We start from the raw sequence: 27285 nt of genomic DNA, 5'->3' as shown, positions 1-27285 counted from the left end.
GAGGCCTCCCTAGCCATGTGGAATTGTAAATCCAATTAAACCTCTTTTTGTTCTCAGTTTTGGGTATGTCTTTAGCAGCAACGTGAAAATGAACTAATACACATGCTAAAGCTGTAAGGATAACAACTGAAAATTACAAATTATAGGAAGAAAGAGCCAAAGAACTATGGAAAAAGCAAGAGTGTTAGAGAGAGTGAACTCCAAGTTTCTCTTCAAAGAATCAGTATGTTCAGCTTTCTTATTCTTTGATTCTCCAATTTAAAGTTTAACTTCCTGGTTCTCTTTGCCCCGTTGCCTCTAGTTTCAGTAAACAACTTTGCTGCCAGTTCTAGTCAGTAGTTCACATCTGTTCCTCTGATCACCTGCTCCATCCTGAGTCACCCCTGGTCACCTGTTCTGTCTTGAGTCACCCCTGGTCACCTGCTCTGCCCTGAGTTATTTCTGGTCACCTGCTCCATCTTGAGTCACCCCTGGTCACCGGCTCTGACCTGAATCATCCTGGGTCACCTGTTCTATAACTGCCCTTCCCGCCGAACTACTCATCCCACCACTCCGGCTCATACCCCTTCTGTCTTTAAAATAGCCAGTTGGGATTAGCTTAGACTGTGCAGTCCAACCCTAGCCAACAGGAGAATGACACAATAGTAAGGGCTACCTGCATCAGGAATAAGAACCCGTTCCCCTTCCTTGTCCAGGTGTGCTCTCGCCATTGCTCCATCTGTGAGTCACACCCTTCTATAGAAGTAAAAATTGCCTTGCTGAGAAAAGAAAATTTATGTTCAAGTGCTATTTTCTTGCAGCACCAAGTAACAAGCATTTGTTTCTCACAAAGTGTATAGAATGAAATGGTCAAAATAAATACAGATAAAATGTGTTTGTAATCCCAATAGCTAAAAAAGGATTAAATTTCAGGTAAAGATCAGAGATGATCAGATTGGATAAAACATAATTTTAAGGAGGAAAGAAGATGAAGGTGGTCATTGTACATTGATAAAACAAATAGTTCTCCATGAAGATAAAGTGATTTTAAACTTGTTTACTTTTGGTAGCATAGTTTCAAAATAGTTAAGGCAAAGGCAACATAATTTTAGATCTATAGTCAGTGTCAGTTGTTGAATGACTTCTCTGTAAGTAACTAGTAGATTGATGAGAAATTACAAAGATCAGAAAATTTGAACCGCTACAGTTTTGTTTAAGTGGACATAAAGAACCTTACCTTTAATAAGGAGATAAATTCTTTTAAAATACAAGACATTCAAATTTCTTTACACACTAGACCAGAAAGCAGTTAGTATCAACAAAAAACACATTTATATCATACTGTGTTATCTGATCACAATTGTTAGATTAGAAACTGAATTTCTAATTTTACGCATTTTGGAAATTTGAATTCAATATAACATGTGGGCCAATGAAGAAAACAAACTGGAATTAAGAGTGGTTGTCAAAATTTTGGAGTCAGTCAAGTACCCAAATTAAAAATCAGAAAGAAGAGTGAATAAAGTTAAAGGAGAAGAGATGTTTTTCTTTGTTTTTTTTTAAGAATGTTACAGAGAAGAACAGAAAATAATTCCAAAACATGGATACAGTTGAGAGGATACAAGTGCAAAAGTATTTATTTATTATTTTTATTTTTATTTATTTTTATTTATTTATTTTTTTAAAGTGACAGTTTATTAAGTACAAGAAAGAAGATTAAAACATTAGGAATGAAAAGAAGGTCACATCTACAGCAACAACAAGTATTTTTAAAAGACTACAAACAACTGCATGCCAGCAAGTATGAGATATTACAGTAAGTCCTCACTTAACATCATCAGTAAGTTCTTGGAAACTGCTACTTTAAGTGAAAAGACAATGGCGAGTCCTTGAATAAGATCATTTCCTTCAGTGTCATTTTATTATAATGTTGATGAGGGGAAAAATGGTTGTGTTATAAATAATTTTGCTTGAAGTCACAGTTTCCAAGAACCTGTCAAAGACAGAGGACTTACTATATAATACTTAGAATATAAGCAGTTTTCTAGAAATACCCAACCAGATTGACTAAAGAAGAGTAGGAGACCATTCAATAAATGAATTAGTTAATAATCCATACTGGCTTATTTTGCCCTCTACCCCCATACTAGGCCCAGAGAGTTCACGGATGTGTGCTACCAAACAGTCAAGGGAATGGATTCTCAGAATTTTATACCATTATTTCCAGAGAGAAGGAAAAAAAGGAACTAAATTGATCCTCTAGTTTGGTTTTATTTTCAAGCTATCATGAAAAGCTTCAAATTTCTGTCACAGATAAGTATAACAAATTCTTGTGAACTCATCATCAGTCACCTAGCATTAACAATTAGAATATTTTGCCATTAGTGTTTCATCAATAATTTCTCACAGATACCCTTTTTTGTTTGTTTTAAAATACTTGTAACTGTAGATATGACCCACTTTTCATTTCTAATGTTTTGTTTGTTGTTTCTGGAGTATGTTAAAGCAAATCCAAGCCTTGCTAAACTCATTTATTTTCAAAGTTTTTCAAAAAAATTTCTTAATTTCTTCCTGCATGTTGGATCATACTGTCTGTGAATAAGGGCGGTTTTACTTTTTTCCAATCAATATGGATTTTGTCTTTTTCTTTAGCAAGAATCTGCAGTACAATGGACAATAGGAGTGCTGAGAATGATCATCCTTACTCTTTCCTGGGATCTTTGGGGAAACATCTTCAGTCTTTCACATTAAGTATGTGTTAGCTGTAGGGTTTTTGTAGATTTCCTTATCAAGTGGAGAACGTTCCCTTTTATTTCTAATTTGTTGAGAGTTTTGGTCATGAAGGGGTGTTGGATTTTATTAAATGCTTTGTCAGCGACTATTGAGATGATTATGTGGTTTTTGTCCTGTAATCCATTACATTAATTGACTTTCTGATGTGAAACCAACTCTGAATTCCTGGGATAAACTCTGCTTGGTCATGGTGCACAATCCTATTTATATGTTGCTGAATTTGTTTTTGAGGAATATTGTTATGTAGGTTGTTGTGGGGTTTTTTTGTTTTTTGTTTTTTGGTAAAAAAAGATTTTGCTGATTTCCTTTTCTTCTGGAGTCAGTTTTGGTAACTTACAGTTTCCTAGCAATTTTTGCATTTCATCTAAATTGCCTGATTTGTTGACACAGAGTTATTCAGAGTATATCGTGTTTCCTTCCTTTCTACCAGGTGTAGGTAGTGATGTCTCCTCTTTCATTTCTGATATGGGTTATTTGTGTCATCTCTCTTTTTTTGGGTGGAAGGTCAGTCTAGTGAAGAGCTGAATTCTGTTGAAGCTTTCAAATAACTTATTTTTTGGTTTGATGTATTTTTCTGTTTTATTGTTGCTGCTGCTGAATTGATTTATACTTGAATCTTTATTGTTTCCTCTCTCCTGCTTCCTTCGGGCTGAATTTGCCCTTCTGTTTCTTATTTCTTCAATAGGAAGATTAGATTATTGGTTCTTTTACTTCTTTATGACATAAGTGTTTAAAACTACAATTTTCTGTAAGCACTATATTGGCTACATTTCAAAAATTTTCATGTGTTGCTTTCATTTTCATTCAATTCTAAATACTTTCTAATTTTCCCTATATTTTCTTTTTTGACTGATGGTTTTTTTTTAAGAAGTGTGTTTTTTTTTTAATGTTTAAATTTTGGAGAGTTGCCAACATTGTTGATTTCTAATTTAATTCCATTATGGCCATTAAACAAAATTTTCTCTATAGTTTTTGATAGTTTGACTATTATGTGTCCAGATAAGGATCTTTTTGTATGTCTTAAATCTTTTTAAAATTACTGAGACCTATTTTATGGCCGACATTCTGGTCTTCTGTAGTAAATGTTCTGAATGCACTTGAAAGGAATGTGTATTCCATTGTTGGACGGACTGTAAATTTCAGAGTGAGTCAGTTGACAGTGTTCAAGTCTTGTATATCTTTGCAGACTTTCTGTTTTGGTCTATCAGTTACTGATAGTGGGATATTGAAATATCCAACTATAAATGTAGAATTGTGTATTCTTTCATTTCTGTCAGTTTTTGCTTTACGTGTTTTGAGGATCATACATACACACACACATTCATAGTTATTACATCTTGCTTGAGATACTGACTCTTTTTACCATTATGAAATGTTTCTCTTTGTAGTAATATTTATTGGCTAAAAGTCTTGTTTGATACTCATACAGTCACTTCTTATGATTATTGTTTTCATGTCATATTTTTTCCTCTTACTTTTTACCAGTTTTTGTCTTAGAATCTAAAATGTGTCCCTTGTGGACAGCATATGGTTGCTTTAAAAAAGCTGATCTGATAATTTTTTTTTTTTTTTTTGAGATGAAGTCCTGCTCTGTCACCCAGGCTGGCGTAAAGTGGTGCAATCTCGGCTCACTGCAGCCTCTGCCTCCTGGGTTCAAGACATTCTCCTGCCTCAGCCTCCCAAGTGCTGGGACTGCCCGCGCCCACCACCACGCCCAGCTATTTTTTGTATTTTTAGTAGAGACAGGGTTTCACTGTGTTGACCAGGCTGGTCTCAAACTCCTAACCTCAGGTGATCCACTCACCTTGGCCTCCCAAGGTGTTGAGATTACAGGCGTGAGCCACTGTGCCTGGTCTTCATCTAGTAATTTCTGCATTTAGTTAGGAGTATTTAGTTGTTTCATATTTAATGTAGTTACTGATATGGTTGGTTTTAGTTTGTCAATTTGCTATTTTTCTGTTTATCTGTTGTCAGTTTATCCTTTCCTGCTGCCTCTTAGTTAAATGTATTTGTTTTATTTTTTGGCCTGTACCATAGTCTCTGAATTTTAAAACTTAATCTTTGAATTATTTTCTTATTGATTGCTCTAGGGATTATAATATGCATTTTAATTTATCACAGCCCACTTGGGATTAATACTACCCTAATTCTAGTCAGTATATCAGCTTTGCTTCATATCTCTCCATCTCCTCCCCCCTGCTTTTTGGTAATTTATTCATATTTATTATACAGAGTGTGTTAAATGTGCGTAATGTTGTAATTAATGCTTTATACAATGTTATGTCATTTAAAGAAATCAAGAGAAGAAAGAATATTCAAGTAGTCTTCTGTATTTACTCACATATTTCCCTTTTCTAGTGCTTTACCCTTCTTCCCATGGTTTTGCATTACTTTTTGGAGTCCTTTCAGCCTATAGGACTTCATGCTTTCTGTCAGGCAGCTCTGTTGGCAAGATATTTTCATTTATTTGGGAATACCTTTATTTTGCTTTCTTTTTTTTCTTTTAAAAATTTATTCCTTCATTTATTGGTGTGAGATGGGGTCTTGATCTATTGCACAGGCTGGAGTGCAGTGGTGTGATCATAGCTCACTGTAACTTCGAACTCATGGGTTCAAGTGATCCTCCTACCTCAGCTTCCCAAGTAGCTTGAACTACAGGTGCGTGCCACTGTGCCTAGCCTTGTCTTCATTTTCAAAGGATAGTTTTGCTAAATATAGAATTCTTGATTGTTTTCCCTTTGGTGCTTTGAGTATGTCATTCATTCTCCTGCTTTCTGACCTCCATCATTTCTGATGAAAAGTCAGCCATTATATTTGTATATATTTTTGTTCCTGTATAAATTATGAATTATTGTTTTTCTTGCTGGTTTTAAGATTTTTATCTTTCTCTTCCACCAGTTTAGTATGTGTCTAAGAATCTCTTTTTGTTTATATTGTTTGGGCTTTGCTGAGCTTCTTGGACCTGTACATAATTGCCTTTCATTTTATTTGGAATATTTTCAGCCATTATTTCTTAAAATGCTTTTTCTGTTCCTTCTCTCTCCCCTCTCCTCTCCTTAGGGTATTCCCATTACGTGTATGTCTGCACTGTTGCTGTTTCCCCACTCTCTGAGGCTGTTTTTCTTACATCTTTGTTTCTGTCTTTCGGAGAAGTTCTGTTGATCTCTCAGATGTTCACTGGTTCTTTCTTCTGCCATTTCACATCTACTGTTGAGTCCGTCATTGGATTTTTAAACTCTAGAATTATTTTTTTATTTTGATAGATGCTTTTTGTTGGCATTTTCTATTTGAGTCATTGTCATCATGTTTTCCTTTAGTTCAGTAAACATGGTTTTAAAAATCTGTCAAGCACCATTAAAATAGTTGATGTGAAATCCTTTTCTACTAAGCCCAAATTCTAGGCAAACTTAGTTTCCATTGACTATTCTAATTTGCGTATGACTCATGCTTTTCCTGGTATTTTGTTTTCAGGATTTTACTTTGAGTTTTGTTATTGTTTTAGGAGTGTGTGTGTATTTGTGTTTTGAGTCACTTGCCTGGGTATAAGCTGAGGTATCTTGTCCTCTCTACATTGAATGAACACTGATTTTTTTCTTTTCAGTCACCCCGTCCCCCTTGCTTTTAGCCTGACTTTCTAGGAGTCAGTCTTGTGTCTGCATAGTTTATGTGTGAGCCATGTTTTGGTCAGGGATTGTGGACAAACATCTTGAGCCCATAAGGCTTCCACTCCCTGCTGTTGGATTTTAGTGTGGACTGGAAGTGCATTCAAAATTTAGGCAGGTTTCAAGGCTGCCCCAAAAAGTTTTGGATTTTGGAGCATTTTGGATTTTGGATTTTGGATTTTCAGATTATGATTGTTCAACCTGTACTATATCCTCAGCAAAAGCAAGACATAGGGGTTCAATAAATATTGCTATGATGAAAGATTGCAGTTAGCGAAACCAAACTCTGGGATGTGCTCCAACACACTGAAGGGTCTCAGCATCGCAGCCTCTCACGTGGCAGACTTTCAAGCTAGTGTCAAACCTGGAGCCTGCAAATATTGACTGTGCATCTGTGATTCACTCTAGTGGGTTAGGATTTTGTGTAAAATTTGTATTTGGTCGTGTCCTCTCCACCCTAAATAGTTTCCCCTAGATGAAGTTTAGAAGAAATACAAAGGGGTGCTTTCTCACACAAACTGCTCAGTACCCCTGGTCTGTCTGACAGGCCTCTTCTGATATGCATGTTACGACTGAAGGAAGCTAAGTTCCCAGTTACGGCTGAAGGAACCTCAGTTCCCACTGACCCCTAATATTCCGCATTGGCATTGTGACAGTTTTGCAGTTTAGGAGCCTGCATTGTGAGGTTGGAAGAGGTCCTGCCTCTGTAACATCGCCCAGGATCTCTGTGCAGGAGTTGCAATTTGGGTTTCTGACCAGAGCTGTTGTATTCTGGTTCCTAAATGCATTATCTGTCCGTCATTGGTCTGAGTATGTGTGCGCAAGTATATCAGTGTGTGGTTTGAGTAGTCTTGGGGGCTGTGGAACAGCTTTGCTGCATTTCACCCTGGAGTGGATTTTATTCCTCTGGTGGAAATACTTATTCTTGTTAGCAGAGGGCTTAGTTTTTCAACACTAAGGTACCCTCTCAGTGAGTGATCATCACATTGCAGCTGTGAAACCTGTCATAAATTTACACCAAGAGCTTTCTGTGTGCCAGGTGAATTCCATACCTATTTAATTTAGGCATGTCTTGGTGTTTTGATTTGGCTTTTTTTTTTTTTTTTTTTTGGTGGTACATTAGGTTTAAAAAACAAACATGTTGGCAGAGATTTTTGTTTTTGAGACAGTTTTCACTCTTGTTGCCCAGGCTGGAGTGCAGTGGCGCAGTCTCAGCTCACTGCAACCTCCACCTCCCAGGTTCAAGGATTCTCTTGCCTCACCCTCCCAAGTAGCTGGGACTACAGGCGTGCGCCACCATGCCCAGCTAATTTTTTTGTATTTAGTAGACACAGGGTTGCACCATGTTGGTCAGGCTGGTCTCGAACTCCTGACCTCAGGTGATCCACACGCCTTGGCCTCCCAAAGTGCTAGGATTACAGGCGTGAGCCACTACGCCCAACCGCAAAGTTTTTATAATTTGAGATATGTAGAGGCTTGCCTATAACACTATAGTTTCTAACTTTGCCGTTTTATTATGAAGATAGAACCAGATAGAAAATTCTTAACCTCAGAAATCCTAGTTTATCTATTTTTAGTTCCTGAACAGTTCATCTTTGTCTCTATCCATTTAATACAGACAGACAGTAAAGCATAGTAAGAGTGATTCCGATTCAGAACAGGAATTTCTTTATGGTTTCTTCAAGCTTTCTGTTTAACATTTTTGGTTTGTGTTGTCAATGAGAAATAACAAATGCTTTATTATCTTTTGAGGTATCTGAAGAATAATACAGTTGTTGTGAATATGTTTTTATAGTTTTTCCTTCTCAGTTGTAGCAGCTGTGTGGGAGAAGTTCTGCTTATACAATACACATCTATAGATATGATTCAATTTGTAATTTGTCAAGTACACAAAGAAGCAAGTGGTTATATTTGTACCAGACACCATTCTACACTTGTTAGAACAAAACACTAGAAATAGGACGTGCCGGTATAATTTCTCCATGGCTTAACCTTTTTTTTCCACTGCCCACTTCTTAGCATGAATAAATGGCTTAACCTCTTAAATATTTAAATCAGTATTTATTTGGGAAGGCCATGTAAGAAAAGAAGTGGATAGGTATGATAATGAGTACTATGACTTTTAGCAAAAGGGGTGTATTTAATTTTTATGCACATAGAATTCCCAATCTCGTATTGGGGAGGAAGAGAATAACAATATGCTGTTCTTCTACCTTCGTAGGTATATACCGAGAGACATTTCTTTGCTGTAGTATTTGGTGTCCTTACGGGAAGGAAAGATGGGGATAATGATGATACTGTTCTGTGCATATTTTAATGGGATGGATAGAAATCCACACGTTAATAACTTAAATCATAGCATTTCTCCTTTGTATTTGGTTAGAACATTAACTTACATTTAACACTCTGGAAAACATGACTGTCGGAGATTTCTGTACCTTAATTCTGCCTACCTGCTTGAGGAATAAATGGATGTGATAATACACAATTCTGTCATTATTGAAGAAATTACGAGGGAAGTTTAGCATTCCTGTGGTGACGTGTTTTATCGTGAATAGGCTCTGAGAGCCTGGTTTGAAACCACAAAGTAGGAGCATCTCACAGGGCACACCGTCACATGTGCCACAGCCGCACAGATTTCACCTCCTGCCACCCGTTTGTTCATTCTCGTCCCCGTCTTCTGCCTATCTGTACGTGGGCACACATATGTGCGTCTTTTGAGCCCCCATTCAGTTATTTCCTTGGGTTCATTCCTTAGCTACATTTCCAAACCGTAGAGGAAGATTGTTTCAAGCCGTAGAGGAAGATCGTTTGAAAACTCTTCGGTGCTCATCGTTCGGGTGCCTCTAAAATTCTTCCCACTCACACTCTCGACAGTTAAAGGTGTTTCTTCACACCTTTGTAGGCCTTACAGGCAGAAAATGGTTCACTTTGGTGAGGTTAAATGTTACTCATATTTATTGGCCATTTGTATTTGTTTTTTCTATGAATTGCTGACTCAGAATTTGGTGGGTATTCTTTGTGTTGGCCTTGCTGATTTGAAAGGGCTTTTTATTAATAAGTCATAGCCTCTTATTTACAGCATGTCAGTTTTATTTTATAGCGTTTCTTTTTTGTGTATACATGTGCACGTTATTCAATGTTTCTGTTGAGCGCTGGTGTTAGGGTTAGCGAGGCCTTCCCCACTGTGTGCACGGCAGAAACTGTTGCTCTGTGCTCCTCATGGGAAGCTCGGCCTGTGAGCAGCCCACGGTCTCTGAAAGCCCAACTGCGTGTTAGGTGCTGCTGGCCAGAAGCACTTCTCCGTTCCAAGACTGATCCCAGACTAAGCACTGCCTAACTTCCTTTCTGCGAGGTGCGTTAAATGAAATATGGGTTACGTACAGTGTGTGCACAGATCTTAAGTATACAATTGGCGAGCTTGACAAATGTGTACACCTGTGGAACTACCATTTCCCTAGAGGTGCAGAACATTTTCACCACCTGACAGTTTCTTTGGGCTCCCATCGTCCCACCACCATGGACAAGCACTGTTCTAATTTTCCTTTCCACAGGAAGGTTTGCCACTTCTAGGATTTTATAGAAATACAGTCATATAGTATGTACTTGTTTGTATCTCTTTTCATTTGCTGAGCATGGTGACGTTTGGAGTCGTCCATGTTGTCGTGGGATGGTGAGCGGTGTTGCGTTGTGTGAACATACCCAGCATGTTCATCTGCTTTGCTCTTGATGGGTGCCTGGGCTGATTCCGTTTCTGGCTCTTATGACTCAAGTGGCGATGAACATTCTTGCATGGGTCTTTCTGGGGACAAACACAGGAATTTCTTTTGGGTAAAATGCCTAGGAGTGGAATTGCTGAGGGAGGTGTGTGTTTAGGAAACTCCACCTGGTTTTCCAGGGTGGTTGTGCCGCTCGTGACTCTGACAGGCATCACATGAGAGTCCCTGTTGTCCTGCATCCTAGCAACACTGATGGTTTTCTTTATCATTTTAGCCACTGTGGTAAGTCTTGAATTAAGATAGGGTGAGACCGAAGAACTTTGCTCTTCTCTCGTGAGATTGTTTTCGCTATTCTAGGTTTGGTGCTCTGCTGTATCAATGTTAGAGTTTCATGGAAACTTGTCAATTTCCATGACAAAGCCTTTGGGGACTTGTGATTGGGATTATATTGGATCTGGGTATCAGTTTGGGAAAAATTGACAATTTTTTATTTGCCAACTTATAAATATGGCATGTCTCCCAATTTATAGGTGCTCTTTAATTTGTCTCAGCCATGTTTTGTCATTTTTGTTAAATATATTTCTAATATTTTGGCTTTTTATTATATTGTAAATGGAAATTTTAAAATCTCGCTTTCAGTTTACAACTACTATATAAACATTCATTTGATTTTAAAAAATTTGACATATCTGTGACTTTACTGAATTTGCTTTTTCTAGTTGGTTGGTTGTGTATTTCTTTATTTTCTGAAAATTTTTAAATTGAGAATAAATACTGATTTTTTTCCTTTTTTCCTCACATTTTTCCTCACATTTTTTAATTATGAAAATTTTAAACATACAACTAAGTTGAAAAAATTATTCAGTGAATGTTTATAACCCACTAAAAAGAATGTCTTTTTTTTTTTTTTTTTTGGAGACGCAGTCTCGCTCTGTCGCCCAGGCTGGAGTGCAGTGACGCGATCTTGGCTCACTGCATGCTCCGCCTCCTGGGTTCACGCCATTCTCCTGCCTCAGCCTCCCAAGTAGCTGGGACTACAGGCGCCCGCCATCACGCCCGGCTAATTTTTTGTATTTTTAATAGAGACGGGGTTTCGCCGTGTTAGCCAGGATGGTCTCGATCTCCTGATCTTGTGATCTGCTTGCCTTGGCCTCCCAAAGTGCTAGGACTACTGGCGTGAGCCACTGCGCCCGGCCAGCTTTTTTCCTTTGATGTAAAATTTCCTAACAATGCAATGTGCTGATCTTAAATACTGCGACCAGTTGCTGAGCTAAATAAATGCATATACCTGGGTAACCTAAAAGCTTATCAAGCTGGAAAGCTGTCAGTCTCCCCAGAAAGTTCATTCATGTTCCTTCCCAGTCAGTTTGCCTCCCACCCTTGTTGTTTGTTGTTGTTGCTTATGCAGTAGTTTTTGTTCTAGAATTTTCTTTTAAATGGGATCATATTACAAAGTATTTTTTGAGAATTTATACCGTAGTTTGGTCAGTCACCTGTTGATGAAAACGTGGGCTGTTTCTAGTTTGGAGCCATTATGAACAGAGCTCCTATAAATATTTTTGTACAAGTCTTTTTGCTGACATGTGTTTTCATTCCTTTGGGGTAATTAGGTTGGGGATTGCTGGGTCACAGGGTAGGTATGTATTGAGTTTTATAAAACGCTGTCAGACCTTTTGCCAAAGTGGCTGTCCTACTTTTAAATCCTATACCAACAATGTATGAATGTCCTAGTTGCTTACCTCAGTGATTTTTTCATTTTAGCCATTGTAATGGGCATGTAGTTGTAACTTATTGTGCTTCTAATTTACATTTCCCTCATGAACGGTGTGATATTCATCACTTCAAATAAACTTTTGATTGACAAGTAAAATATTCATCACTTTTTAATGTGCTCACTACACATTCATATGCTTATTTTAGGGAGCATATGTTCAAATCTTTTGTCCGCATTTTAATTATACTTGGTCTTTTCATTATTCTAGAAACTTTTTATAGGTCTTAGGGACTAGGGGCTATTGGGACGAAATGAATATATTTTGCACGTGGCAATGACATGAATTTTGTGGGAATGACATGAATTTTGCGGGACCAGAGCTGGAATGCTGTGATCTAAATGTTTGTGTCCTGCCAAAATTCATATCTTGACACTTGGGGATTAACACAGTGCCATCATGGTACTGGGAGGAGGTTAGGCCATGAGGACGCGGCCATGGGATCTGTGCCCTTAATAAAGAAGCCCAAGAGAGCTTCTTTGTCCCTTCCCCCACGTGAGGACACATGTAAGATGCCATCTATGAGGAATGGGCCCTTGCCAGACACCAAATCTGTGGGCACCTTGACCTTGGACTTCCCAGCCTCCAAAACTGTGCGCAGTAAATTTCTGTTGTTTATGAATTACCCAGTCTAAGGTATTTTGTTACAGTGGCCCAAGTAGACCAAGACAGAAGTTGGTACTGAGAGTGGGTGTTTCATAGATATCTCCCCATCTATGGCTTGTTCTTACATCTTTCACCATTTTTTTAAAAAATTTATTCTGTCCTCACAGTCTCTTCCCATCAACGTTGTGTTTTTGATGAGAAGTTTAAAATGTTTTTAATGCAGTCTTTTTTAAAATAAATTTTCTTTCTTTCCTAGTTAGTGGTTTTTTGTGACCTGAGGAACTTTTGCCTTCCCCAAAGTCACAAGAATGATGTTGGTTTGCTCTAAAAACGTCATCGCTTCAGCTTTTATTCTTAGGCCTGTAATATATCTTGAATGAACTTCTGTGTATATCGTAGTTTGTGGTTCACTTTGTAACATATGGATATCCAGTATCCCAGCTACATTTTTCAAAAAGACTTGATCAAATAGATTTCTTGGGGATCTTCATAATCAGAAATCCGTTGGGTAATTTAGAATCATAAAGTCTATTTCTCGTGCTCTCTTGTTTCGTTGATGTCTTTGTAGATACTTACACAGGTACTGTTTTTCCTTAAAATCTGTTGCTTTATGATGTTATGTCTTGAAATAGGTTGTATGAGCCCTACTTAGTACTTCTTTTTCAAGATTGCTTTGGATTGCCTTTCAAGTTTGCTGCCGCTTTGGATTGCCTTTCAAGTTTGCTGCCTTTCCTTCTAAATGTTAAAATCATCTTGTTGGTTTCTACATAAAAGCCTGCTGGGATTATTTTTGGGAATGTGTTGTATCTATAGATGCATTTGGGGGAAATTTTATATTAATATTTGCTCTTTTAATTTGTAAACATGGACTGTCTTTACATTCATTTAGGCTTTTAATTTCTCAGCAGTATTTTATTGCATCCATTGAAATACAGCTTTTCTCTTTTATTCTTATAGTATGAGGGATTATATTGATTTTGTAAACCTTGCATTTCTGGGATAAGCCACATTTAATCATGACATTTTAATTGTTTATATCTTTGAGGTCAGATTGTTAATACTTTCATATGGATTTTTGTATCTATTCTTGAGGGATATTGGTCCATAATTTACTGTTTTTATTTACCTCTTTTTTTAAGATTATGTTGGCTTCATAAAGCGAAGTAGGAAATAGTCTCTCGTTTTCTGAAATGATTTCTATAAAATTGGTATTTTTTTCCCTCAAATGTTTGATAGAATTCACCAGCGAAGCCATCTGCGGTTTGGGGTGTGTGTGTGTGTGTGTGTGTGTGTGTGTGTGTGTGTGTGTGTAGAGGTTTGGGAGAAATTTGTGTATGTGTAACATTTTAATATATTATAAATAATATGTTACTGTGTATTATATATAATTTTATATGTGTAAAATAGCCATATGTGTATATATTCATAATTTTGTTTCATCTTGGTATCAGTTTTGGTAAGTTGTATTTATCAAGAAACGTGTCTGCTTTTAAGATGGTGAATTTATTGGTATAATGTTTTTCATAATATTTTGTCGTTTTAATGTCTGTAGGCTCTGTAGTGTTATTCCGTTATATTTCGATATTGGTCGTGTGTGTTTTATTTCCAGACTGTTGTGACTTAGGGCTGTATCAATTTAAATAATATTCCAGAGAAGCATTCTTTTGGCTTTTTAATGTTATTTTTTATTGCTCTTCTAATTTATTTCTGTTCCTAATTATTTCCTTGTTTCTACTGGTTTGGGTACAGTTTATTTTTCTAGTTTTTCAAGTAGAAACTTAGATAATTATTTTTTTCTAGGGTAAACATTTAAAGGCACCCAATTCCCTGTAAACATTGCCTTAGCTGTATCCCACAATATTTTCTAATATTTTTTGTGTGATTTCTTCTTTGACTCATGGTTTATTTAGAAAAATTTACTAATAGCTTATTTATTTCTAGATATGATATTGTTGTTGCTGTCTAACTCCCCTGCAGTCAGAGAACATAACCTGTAAGATAATCATTCACTCTTTTAAAATTTTTATTGAGACTTGTTTTATGGCTTACCAAGTGGTCTGTCATTGTGAATATTTCAAGTGATTTAAGAATATATATTCGACAGTTAGATATAACATTTTGTAAATATCACTTAGTTTAATGTGAATAAGAGTGCTGTTGAAGTCTTTAGTGAATTATATATCAATTACTAAAAGAGGGATGTTAAAGTTTTCAACTGAGTTTGTAGATTACTTTCTCCCTTAAGTTCTGTCAGTTTTCTTTTGTATATTTTGAAGCTGTTGTACTAAGTGAATACACATTTAGGGTTGTTATAGAATCTTAATGAATCGAGCTTATAATGAAGAAATGTCCCTGTTTATGTCTCATAATGCTTTCTTAGAGTTTACTTCGGTAAACACCAGCATTAAGAAAAAATAAATTTAGTTTCATGAGTCTCATCTAAGAGTAATTATAATATTCCCATTTCTTTTTTGTGGTTGTTTTGTTTTGTTTTGTTCTGTTTTGTTTGAGACAGAGTTTCGCTCTTGTTACCCAGGCTGGAGTGCAATGGCACCATCTTGGCTCATTGCAACCTTGGCCTCCCAGGTTCAAGCTATTCCCCTGCCTCAGCCTCCCATGTAGCTGGCATTATAGGAGCCTGCCACCATGCCCAGCTAATTTTTTGTATTTTTAATAGAGACGGGGTTTCACCGTGTTGGCCAGGCTGCTCTTGAATTCCTGACCTCAGATGATCTGCTTGCCTCAGCCTCCCAAAGTGCTGGGATTACAGCAGCACTGTAAGTGGTGTAAGCCACCGCGCCCAACCTTGTGGTTTTAATAGAGCTTTTTTTTTTTTTTTTTTTTTTTAAAAAGAGTAGTTTCAAATTCTCAGCAAAATTAGGCTGAAAAATAGATTTCCCTATACCCCCTCCCGTGTCCCTACACACACATAGCTTCCCTCATTATCAGCATTCCCCACCAGAGTGATACAGCTGTTACACTTGATGCATCTACATTGGCACATCATCACCCCAAGTCCTTAGTTTACATCAGGATTCACTCTTGGTGCTATGCATTCTATGGGTTAGACAAATGTATCAACATGGATCTGCCATTGTAGTATCATGCAGAGTAGTCTCACTGCCCTAGAAATCCTCTGCCTTTATGTTTCCTCCTACCCTCTCTTAGCAACCACGGAGCTTTGTACTGTCTCCATAGTTTTGCCTTTTACAATATGTTCTATAGTTTAAATCATATGGTATGTAGCCTTTTCAGATGAGTGTCTTTTACCTGGCAATATGTTTAAGGTTCCTCTGTGTCCTTTTGTGGCTTGATAGCTCATTTCTTTTTGGTGCAGAATAGCATTTTATTGTCTGGATGTACCACAATATACTTATCTATCCAGTTACATACTGAATGACATGTTGATGGCGTCACAAGTTTTGGCTATTATGAATAAAGCTGCTATATAAATGTTTGTGTGGAAAGTTTTCGTAAGTTTTCATTCATCTCTCTTGGGTAAATACTAGGGAACATGATTGCTGAATCATATGATAAGAGTATGTTTCATTTTGTAAGCAACTGCCAAACTGTTGTCCAAAGTGGCTGTGCTATTTTGCTTTCCATCCAACAGGGAGCGAGCATTTCTATTGCTCCACATCCTCGTCAGCATTTGCTGTTGTCGTGTTCTGGATTTTGGCCATTCTAATAGCTGTGTAGTGGTATCTCAGTGTTGTATTAATTGCATTTCCCTAGTGACCTATTATGTGGCGCATCTTTTCATACATTTATTTGCCATCTGTACATCATCTTTGGTGAGATGTCTTTTGCCCATTTTTAAATCAGTTTCACTTTTTGAGTTTTAAGATATCTTTATTTTGGTAACAGCCGTTTGTCAGGTAAGTCCTTTGCAAATATTTTCTCTCAGTTTGTGGTTTGTCTTCTCGTTCTCTTGAAACACCATCTTTTAAATTGTTATTTACATAGCATTTTCTTTTACCATTCTTTTATTTCTGACTTATCTGTGTCTTTTTATTTGTGTGGCATCCTTTGTAGATAGCATGTACTTGGCTTGTGTGTGTGTGGTTTTTTTTTAATCCATTTTGATGATTTCTGCCCTTTCAGTGGCGCACTCAGTCCACTTACATTTAGTGTAATTGTTGATAGGGTTTGATTTAGGTCTAGTGTTTTTTTTTCTAGTTCTCTTTTTTTGTTTTTTGTTCCTCTGTTCCTCTTTTCTGCTTTCTTTGGGTAATAACATTATTGAAATTTGACATTTCATTATAGTTCTCTACTGGCTTTTAGTTATACTTGTTTATATTATTATGATTTCTGTTTTTGCCTTTTTTTTAAGTGCTTGTTGTAGAGTAGTGCTTCTGAGTAATCACTCAGGCTCAGCATTGAATGGGAACTTATTTGAAACATGAATTACCAGGCTGCATCCTGGGCCTCAGAAATTCTGGGGGAAAGACCTGGCATTTCATGGTTTAAATAAAGGTATCAGACGCTTCTGAAATGCATGATAAAAATCTGTTGTACCACCTTATGTAAAACAGAAGAATCTTGTACCGGTATCATTCAATTGAGTTTTCTTGTTTATGCTATCGTTATGTATTTTCTGTCTACATGCGATAAGCCTCACAATAGTGTTTTTGGGATTTTGCATGAAGCATTATTACACTGTCTTACAAAATTAAGAGAAACAAAAAACGACTATTTATATTTATTCACAGTTTCCGGTTCTCATTCTTGCTGTGTATCTCAGGTATTCACAGTTTCCGGTTCTCATTCTTGCTGTGTATCTCAGGTATTCACAATTTCCGGTTCTCATTCTTGCTGTGTATCTCAGGTTCCATCTGGTAGTACCATTTTGCTTCAGCTCAAATAATTTTCGTTAGTTTTCTCATGATAGAAATCGTTGGGAGATGATTCTCCATAGGTCTCCTGCATTTCTGCACCTTTTGCGAGCAGTGCACTGGCTGCGTTTCTTCTAGACTACCCTTTCACGGACATTCACAGAGAAGACAGAAGTCATTTCTCCTGCCAGAGGCTGCAGCAGGCATGCTCACTATCCATCATGAAAGTTTGCCTTTTGAAGCTCAGGGTTCTGCTGCTGTGACATCGTCCATTGCACGCAGAGGTGTCATCCTCTGGGAACTGAGGAGCAGGAACATACTGGTACCCTGGCTTACCGCGCTTGCTCCTGGTTCACTTTGATCCATGACTCAAGAGTCGCTTGCCTTCCGTGAGCTTTCTTGAGACCGCGGCAAGCTCACTTGTTAGCTTCTGTCTTCCTTGTGGTTTTTCTCAAAGAGGAGGATGGGAGTCTCATGGATCAGTTGGTGAGATTTGAGGAAAATCCATGGGAATTTTAGCTGACGTGGTGACCAAATTGTCATCCTAGTGATAAATGGTCCTCTACTTTGCTGCCTGCTAATGAGGGGAGATTGGGGAGATGGTTTTAAACACAGCTGCCCAAACAATGCCCTGGTTATTGCTAACTCTTCTCTGGGTGGGAGGACATCTTCACCCTTTGGTGGGCAGATGGTTCTGACCCTTTTCAAAAGTTAAAGGAGAGAAATTGATAACCACCAGGGGTGGAAAGCAGACAAAGTGTTTGAACTGAATGCTGGCTGGTTCTTTTGGGAGAAGAAAGGGTGGGACTTGTGAAGGCAGGAGGCTAACAGCTAGGTTGTCCCATGGTTGGCTCTTCCAGCACTGGTCCTGCCAACCTCAGATGCGCTGGGAGATGGCAGTAAAAGGCTCAGTGATTTTTGCAGTGAATCCTGGCTGCTTTAGGGATGTGTAACCCTCTCAGGGAGATTACCCTGACATAGACAAACACCTGTGGGAAAATGTTAATGTCTAATAAGACATTGACTGGTATTCCAGCTCTTCCTGCCCCAGATGAGGGTTCCAGTGCTAATGACGATGACCCACTGGAGAGTGAGAAATTTAACCCAAACAAGTTGACTTAAATTCTTGCCCTCCGCTCCACTGCTCTGGGAAATTCTCCCCTGGCCCTTATTAAAGCCACGTGATAACCCGTGAGATGTTACCATGACTGTGGGGCCCAGATTGGTCAACATGGAGGACATAATCAGTCTGTGAAAGCGACCTAAAATTGCCTTTGTCCCTTTTGCATCTGGCCCTTGCTTACAGAAGGGCTGGATATGAGTAGGGTATCATTGGTAAACAGGTGAAAATAGCTCCCAAAATAGGAAACAACAATTTTGTCCTGGTGGAAGGAGAGCAACAATGCTAGTACCTAGGGAAATGGGGAGTGCATTATACCTTGGGAAGTTCTGGGACAGGGAACATTAATGATCCATGTCATTCAGAACCACCCCTAGAGCCTTCCTCAGGGATGAAAAAGCCCTGGTGTGGTTCTCCCAGATTTTTGCAAGGGACCTGAGTGAAGCTTTTGGATCTGCTATTCCTCCTTGCCAGACCACTCTGATGACGATTTGGTGCATTCCTTTGACCCATGCTGAGAATTCTGTCAGAAGCAGCAGTGGATGGTGCCAGCTCCTGCACCTGCCACGCAGAACACCTGCTAGCACCTCTGGCTGTCTGCCCACTCATACTCATGGCCATGGCACAGATGAGTGCCACCTGACTGATGGAGCAGGCAAACAGGATAGATTGGACTGACCGCTGTCAGGCAGTTCCTCCAAAAACAAGGGCAAGACTCAATGATTGAACTGAACTGTAGACTTTTAAGAGCTGTGGCCATCTAGAAAGCTATGTTGAAGGCACTGTCAGCCTGTGCCCCTGTGATGCAGGGCTTGCTGGTAATTGTAAGCAGCACTTTTCAGGACCAGTGCAACACTGAGACTGCACTCTCCCTGTGTGAAGAACATATCTTCCTCCTAGAATCATGGTGACTTGCACCTTAGCAGTGATCATCAGAGAACCTTGAGTATGTAAAGAAAAAAACTACATTAATTAGATCCCGTAGTCCTCATAGAACAGCGGCGAATTCTCCAATATGAGGCTCCCCTTGAGTATCTGGGGCAGCTCCCCAGAGGGATCATTGATCCACCGTGTGTGTGCATCCTACAGGTAGCTTACCCCACTGTGAGAGCCGTGGACATGGTGGTAGGAAATTTGTCTGTGACGTTCTCTGAAGTGATCCATAAAAGCATCTGGAAACATCCATTAATGGATGATAGGATTGCTGTAGATTTCCTTCTTTCGGCCAAGACAGAGTTCATGCAATTGCTAACACATCCTGTATTATCCGTGTCAGTGGCCCCAACCAAAAGGAAATGTCCATTCAGAAGCTTCTGGAGAAAGCCACATGGCTTGCTAAGGTGGACCCTGATATTTTATGGTATTGCTTTAGCTGGCTGGGTCCGGGATGCTGGGAAGCATGGTTAAGGGCAGAATTTTAGTTCGGCTCATCATGATGCTTGGAGTCCTGTTGATAGCAGCTTTTATTAAATGTGTGAGACAAATTGAGTGGATTTGGTTCCGGCCTATATTAGATTGATCAGAGTGGCTAATGGAGTGGATACTCAGAGGGAAATTTGCTAGAATCCGAGACAGTGTAAATGTAAGGAGTGAGTCTTGTTGGGAGAGAGTTCTCCAGGGATCTCTTGCATTTCTGTATGTCTCTGGAAAAGAGAGTGAGTGCGTTTGTTGTGGACTGTCTTTTCAGTAGTGTTGGTGTAAGCAGTTAGCCTTGGAGATAGATAGTGTCTCCAGGCCGTAGGGTAAGTTTGTTTACTGCGTGATGGGGGTGGGCAGTCATGCCCGTTATAAACATTTGGGATCCCCAAGCTCAGGGATCCTTTCTTGTAATGTAACCTACTGTTTCAGCAGTTGTTACCTGACTGTCTTTGTATTGCCCTGGAATTGCGGACTTAGGTAACCGGTACAAGCAGTACTAACAGACTGACAGCTGCTACTACTGTGATAGAAGAGCGGTAGTCCCCGTTTACCCTTTAAGCTTTCAGTTTCCACGGTTTCAGTTACCCGTATTCAACCATGCCCTAAAAATGTTAAATGAAAAATTTTGGAAACTACTTATAATTTTTTTTTATTTGAGACAGGGTCCCACTCTGTTACCCAGGCTGGAGTGCAGTGATGTGATCACAGCTCACTGTAGCCTAGACCTCCTTGGCTCAAGTAATCCTCCTACCTCAGCCTCCCAAGTAGCTGGGACTATAGGTGTACTGCATACTATGCCCAGCTCATTTTTTTATATTTTGTAGAGATAGGGTCTTGCTGTGTTGCCCAGGCTGGCCTCAAACTCCTAGGTTCTAGCAGTGCTGCCACCTCAGCTTCCCAAAGTGCTGGGATTACAGACGTGAGCCACTACGCCCAGCCAATTCATTATTTTAACTTGTGTACGCTTCTGAGTAGGGTGATGAAATTTTATGTTGTCCTGACGTGTCTTGCCCAGGACATGAATTTTCCTTTGTTCGGCGTCTGGATGCTGTAAATGCTACCACCTCATTAGTTACTTAGTAGCTGGTTCAGTTATCAGATGGATCAGAGTGCGTATAGGACTGGGTTTTATCCGAGGTTTCAGGCGTCGGCAGGGGTTCTTGGAGTATATCCCCCACTGATAAGGGGAGACAGACTGTTTCTCTGATGAGGACTCATGTCTTCTGCCAGCATCCGTGAAAATGTCAAAAACAAGTTATAGCTTGGTAGTTTGCAAGCAGGTGAAATCTCAGACCCTTTAAGTTTCCTGACAGGTCTCTTGCAAAAAGTTCTTTTAGCTCTTACTCATCTGAAAGTGTCTTTATTTCACTTCCTCCTTTCTTTAAACTGCTTTTTTGAAATTAACTCACGTACCAGTTTAACCATTTAAATTATAGATCAGTGGCTGTTAACATGTACTGTTTTGTATCCATCACCACAGTTGAGTTTAGAACATTTTCATCACCTCAGAAAGAAATCTAGTATCCGTTAGCTATCATCTCCCTATTTACCCCTATTACCTTCCCCCCAGCCCTAAGCAGCCACTAATCTGTTTTCTGTCTCTGTAAGTGTCCTGGTGGAAGGAGAGCAGCAATGCTAGTATCTAGGGAAGGGCGGAGTGCATTACACCCATTCTGGTTATTTTTTATAAATGGCATCATATATGTGACTGGCTTCTTTTACATAGTGTAGTGTTTTTAAAGTCCATCCATGTTGTTGTATGTATCAGTACGTCATTCGTTTTTGTGGCTGAATAATATTCTGTAGTATAGATATGTCACATTTTGTTATTTATTCATCAATTAGTAGACATTTGGATTGTTTCTACTTTTTGACTATTATAAACAGTGCTGCTGTGAACATTCTTGTATAAGTTTTGGTGGGGACAAGTTTTCTTTCTCTTGGGTAGATACCTAGGAATGGAGTTGCTGGGTCATATGATAACTCTAATTATTGGAGGAACAACCAGACTGTTCTCCGATGTGGCTGCACCATTTTACATTACCACAAGTAGTACATGACAGTTCCCATTCCTTTCCACCCTCCCCAGGACTTACCCTTTTTATTTATTTATTTATTTATTTATTTATTTTTATTTTTTATTTTTTTGAGACGGAATCTCGTTCTGTCACCCAGGCTGGAGTGCAGTGGCATGATCTCCACTCAACTGCAAGCTCCGCCGCCTCCCGGGTTCACGCCATTCTTCTGCCTCAGCCTCCCGAGAAGCTGGGACTACAGGCACCCGCCACCACGCCGGCTAATTTTTTTTTTTTTTTGTATTTTTAGTAGGGACAGGGTTTCACCATGTTTGCCAGGATGGTCTCGATCTCCTGACCTCATGATCCGCCCGCTTCGGCCTCCCAAAGTGCTGGGATTACAGGTGTGCGCCACCGCGCCTGGCCTATCGTTTTTATTACAGCCATCCTACCGGCTGTGAAGTGTACCTCACTGTGGTTGTGATATGCATTTCCCCGATGGCTAATGATGTTGGGCATCTTTTCATGTGCTTTACTGGTCCTTTGTGTATCTTTTTCAGAGAAATGTCTATTCAGATCCTTTGCCATTGTTAAACTGGGTTGTCTTTTTATTGTTGAACTGTAAAACTTTATATGTTTGATATAAGTCCCTTATCAAAAAAATTTTTTTCCTCCCATTCTCTAGGTTGTTTTCTCACTTTCTTGGTGGTATTCTTTGAAACACAAAAGTTTTTAATTTTGATGTCTAGTTTAATCCACTTTTTTTCTTTTGTTACCATTACTTCTGGTGCCGCATCCGAGAAATCACTGCCTAAAGTCACAACAAATTACACCGCTATATTCTTTTAAGAATTTTATAATTTTCACTCTTTCTTGTAGATCTTTGATCAACTTAATGTATGGTATGAGGTGTAGAGGTCCAACTTGCCTCTTTGGCATATGGATATCCAGTTGTCCCAACATTGTTTGTTAAAAAGATTATTCTTTTCCCCATGGAATGGTCGTGGCACTGTTGTCCAAAATATTTGACCATATATAGGGGAGTTTATTTCAGGGCCCTCTCTTCCATTAAGCTATGTCTGTAGTTCCATGTTGCCAATATCATAGTGTATTAATTACCATAGCTTTGTATTAAGTTGAAACCAGTTAATGTGAGTTCTTCAACTTTTTCTTTTTGAAGATTTTTTGGGCTGTTCTCAGACCTTACCAATTCCATGTGAATTTTGGGATTAGCATGCTAGTTTCTACAAAGAAAATAACTTAAATGTTAATAAGAGTTACATCGAATCTGAAGATCAATTTGGAGAGTTTTATGGTATTAACAGTATTAAGTCCCCTGATCCATGAACATGGAATGTCTTTCCATTTAATTACTTTTTTCAATAATGTTTTATAGTTTCCACTTTATAAGTTTTACACCTCTTTTACTCCTGTTTTTTTCTTTTTGATGATATTATAACTGAGACTTTCTTAATTTCATATTCAGTTTGATCATTGCTACTGTACAGAAATAAAATGCAATTGTTCCATTTTAAAAATTGATTTTGTATGTTGATTTGTATCTTGCAGTCTTGGTGAACTTCTTTGTTCTAATAGTTTTTAATGGACTCCTTAAACTTGTCTATATAGAAGAGTATGTCATATGCAAATAGCAATAATTGTACTTCTTCCTTTCCAATTCAGGTATCTTTGTATTTCTTGTCTAATCACTCAGCCAGAGCTAGCTAGAACTCCAGTACAATGTTGCATAGAAGCGGCAAGAACAAACATTGTGTTTTTCTGATCTTACGGGGAAGCTTTTAGTCTTACAGTATTGAGCGTGATGTTATTTGTGTGTTTTTCGTAGATTCCCTTTATTAAGTTGAGGAAGTTCCCTCTAGTTTATTGACTTCTTTTTTTTTTTTAAATCATGACAAGGTGTTGAATTTTCTCAAGTGTTTTTTCTGCACCTATTGAAACAATATGTGATTTTTCCCCCTTTATTCTATTGATGTGGCATATGAACATTAATTGACTTTCACATATTAAACCAGCCTTGCATTTTTGGAATAAATCCTTCTTGGTCATGGTCATATTTATATATTACAAAATTCAATTTGCGAATGTTTTGTTGAGGATTTTTTGTGTCTATATTCATAAAAGAGGTATAGGCCTATAGCTTTCTTGTGATGTCTTTTGTTTTGGTATTGGGTAAATAGTGGCCTTGTAGAAAGTGTGGTAAATTGTTTTCTCTTCCAATTATTGGAAGAGTTTATGAAAAACTGGTACTAATTATTTAAAATTTTGATAGAATTCACCAGTGAAGCTATGTAATCCTATGCTTTTCTTTAAGGGAGATTTTGATGATCAGTCTTATATAGGTCTATTTAGATGTTCTTAATTCAATTTGACTAGTTTGTATCTTTCTAGGAATTTGTTTATTTCATCTGAGTTGTTAAAATTATTGGCATATAGTTGTTCATAGTATTTTAATTTTTTATTTCTATATGGTTTGTAGTAATGTTCCCTCTTTAATTCCTGGTGTTAGAAATGTGGATGTTCTGTTTTTCTTAATCAGAATAACTAAAAGTTTGTCTATTTTGTTAATTTTTTTAAAAGAAACTTTTGGTTTTGTTGCTTTTAAAATATTGTTTTTCAGTTTATTAAGTTCTAAATTCTGTTTCTTTTCTTCTGCTTGCCTTGGGTTTAGTTTCCTTTTTTGCCAGTGTCCTAAGATACAGGTTCAGGTTACTGATTTGAGGTCTTCTTTTTAGTGTGGGTGTTCACTGGTAGAAATTTCCCTCCCATCACTGCCTTTGCTGAATTCCACAAGTTTTGGTATGTTGTGTTGTTTTCATTATCTCAAAGTTTCTAACTTCTCTTAAGACATTTTGGGGGGAGGTGGCCCGTTGATTATTTAGCATGGGTTAATTTCTGCATATTTATGAATTTTCCCAACTTCTTTGTTATTTTCAGTATCATCCCCATTTGCAGATAGAATTTGCATGATTGCAATCCTTTTAAATGTACTGAGCTTATCTTAAGACTTAGCATATGGTCTGTGCTGGCGAGTGTCCTGTGTGTGCTTGAGAAGAATGTATACTCTGCTGTTGCTGGGTGAAGAGTTTCCTTCTTGTCAGACTTGTATAATGTTTCCATCGCAGGAATTAATGGAGCAGTTTGCCTGCCCCGGATGTGTTATTGCTCCTTCACAGTCTGATGCTGAGATCGCAAGCTATGGCTGCCTGCCGGTTAACTCAGAAGATGGTTTTCATACCTTTTTTCTTTCTCTTTTTTTTTTTTTTTTGAGACGGAGTCTCGCTCTGTCCCCCAGGCTGGAGTGCTGAAGCTCGATCTTGGCTCACCACAACCTCCACCTCCCGGTTCAAGTGATTCTCCTGCCTCAGCCTCCCGAGTAGCTGGGACTACAGGTGTGCACCCCCTTGCCCAGCTAATTTTGTGTATTTTTAGTAGAGACGGGGTTTCACCATGTTGTCCAGGCTGGTCTTGAACTCCTGACCTCGTGATCTGCCCGCCTCAGCCTCCCAAAGTGCTAGGATTACAGGCTTGAGCCACCGCGCCTGGTCCACATTTTTTTTTACTAGCTGAAAAACATCAAAAGAATAATAATATTTCATGATGTGCGACAGATAAAATTCAAATTTTAGTGTCCATAGGTAGAGGGGTTTTTGTTTTCGTCTTTAATGCCATTTCGTTCATTACATATTGTGTCTGGCTACTTCCTTGCTACAGGAACAGGGTTAAGTGGTTGGGAGACCAGATGGCGCATAAGCCTAAGACATTTACTCTTTGGCACTTTATGTAAAGTTTGCCAACTCCTGGTCTAATATGTCCACTATGACTTTGTTATGTATACTCAGTCCGGCCAGTGAGTATGCCTAACACGGAGCACACACCTACCCTTAGCTGTGGAGGCTACTGTTGCTCTTCCTCTTTGCTCAATTTCCTGGGGAGGGAGGGGCAGGATCTGCGTGGGGCCTGGCAGCTGTAGGTCCCCAGGGATGCTGGCCCTGGGGGGACCAGTGGTACATGGTTAAGGAGGGAGGGGAAAGAAATGCACTGTGCTCCACCAGACTCCTGCCTCGGCTCTAAGGACACGGAGGAAAGCAAACAGGCGTACTCTGGTTTAGTATACTGCCCGCTTCTGGAGCGGAAATTGGGCAGGAGGAGGGGGGAACATTAAACATAGCTTTCCTGCAAGACATAATCTCTTTGCCCCTTTTCATTTAAAACTCTTAAACTGTTTCTGCAGAAACATCGTTATATGGACTTTTCCAGAAGCATGTCTTTTACTTACATTGAAATACACCCTCATACACAACTATTCACAAGTGAAAGAGCAGGGGAAACATGACTTTCGAAAGCTTTCCCTGCTCTGATGTGGCCTGCGTGGCCTCGCACTTGCTGACCTGACATTAATTACTGAATGTGGAGATCTGTCAGACGTGAAATCGGCCCTGTGATGAGCTAAGATCTTTCTGTTCCTAATCCTTTTTGCTCGGAAGCAGTAATATATCTTTAGTTTTAGGGCTGTTCAGTAGTTAACGGCTTCAATTTTCTGTATCTTAGGTAGATAAACTGGAGAGTTTTTTGTTTCTTTGAGAGTAGATGAAATGATGGGGATTGGAGTATTCTCCCGTTCTCTACGATCATCTGCACTTCTACTCATTAGGCTCAAGTATTTGGGGATGTTAGAGAACCAGGCATGCCATTGTGTAGTCCGACCTACCTCTAACTGCCAGAAATGTACTGATATTCTTAATAATTGATAGGCTCAGACCTTGCATTCTTAATTAAAGAGCCACTCCGTGACTGTAGGCCTCTGCCCACAAGATACAGAGTCACATACTGCCCCCAGGATGCAGGCTGATGCTTTTATATTAACTGCAGATGTAACAGCAGATTCTAGGTGTTTCTCCTGGAAATGTAACAACAGATTCTAGGCGTTTCTCCAGTAACGTATGGAGGCACTATGTCAGATAATTCCTGTTCATGTGAATTGTGGAAGATCTCGCTTCCATTTGCACTTCGGATGTCATGGTAGTAGAATTTGTCACAGTCATAAAACATGCTTACAAGGCAGGGTTGTGTGAATTGACAGATTTGATCCAGAATGTATTGGTCATCCATTTCAACGATTAACAGCACCTCCATTGAAAGATGTTAGTGTAAAATTAATTAAAACCAAGATTTGAAAATAATAATCCGATCACTCTAGACTGTTTTGTTACAATCAAGTGTGATGTTCTCTGTTGACCTTTTTAGTTTTAATTGAGTGCTTCTGAATGATACAGATCATATGTTTCTTTGATGGCAGTGTCACACCGCAGAAGGTTCTCAGCCCCTGGTAGCTCGTTGCCGTCAC

The 27285-nt window shown here is 38.7% G+C and overlaps 1 protein-coding gene across 4 annotated transcripts in view; it reads left to right on the top strand.

The window, feature by feature from the left end:
* CDYL (chromodomain Y like) overlaps positions 1-27285 on the top strand; it is a 174857-nt gene that overhangs the window by 83407 nt on the left and 64165 nt on the right. Inside the window, exon 1 of one of the 4 annotated variants that reach the window (XM_028847861.2) lies at positions 25166-25330. The exons of 2 other annotated variants lie outside the window; for them this stretch is intronic. The gene's annotated coding sequence lies outside the window, so the exon portion shown is untranslated. Of the gene's footprint in view, positions 1-25165; positions 25331-27285 lie in introns of those variants that run through there. One more of the 4 variants, XM_078000983.1, reaches the window with a different exon arrangement.

The sequence above is a fragment of the Macaca mulatta genome, chromosome 4 (genome assembly GCF_049350105.2).
Source record: "Macaca mulatta isolate MMU2019108-1 chromosome 4, T2T-MMU8v2.0, whole genome shotgun sequence".
Taxonomy (NCBI): Eukaryota; Metazoa; Chordata; class Mammalia; order Primates; family Cercopithecidae; genus Macaca; species Macaca mulatta.
Note: the sequence above shows the minus strand (reverse complement) of the source record. Positions and strands in the feature narration are given on the sequence as shown.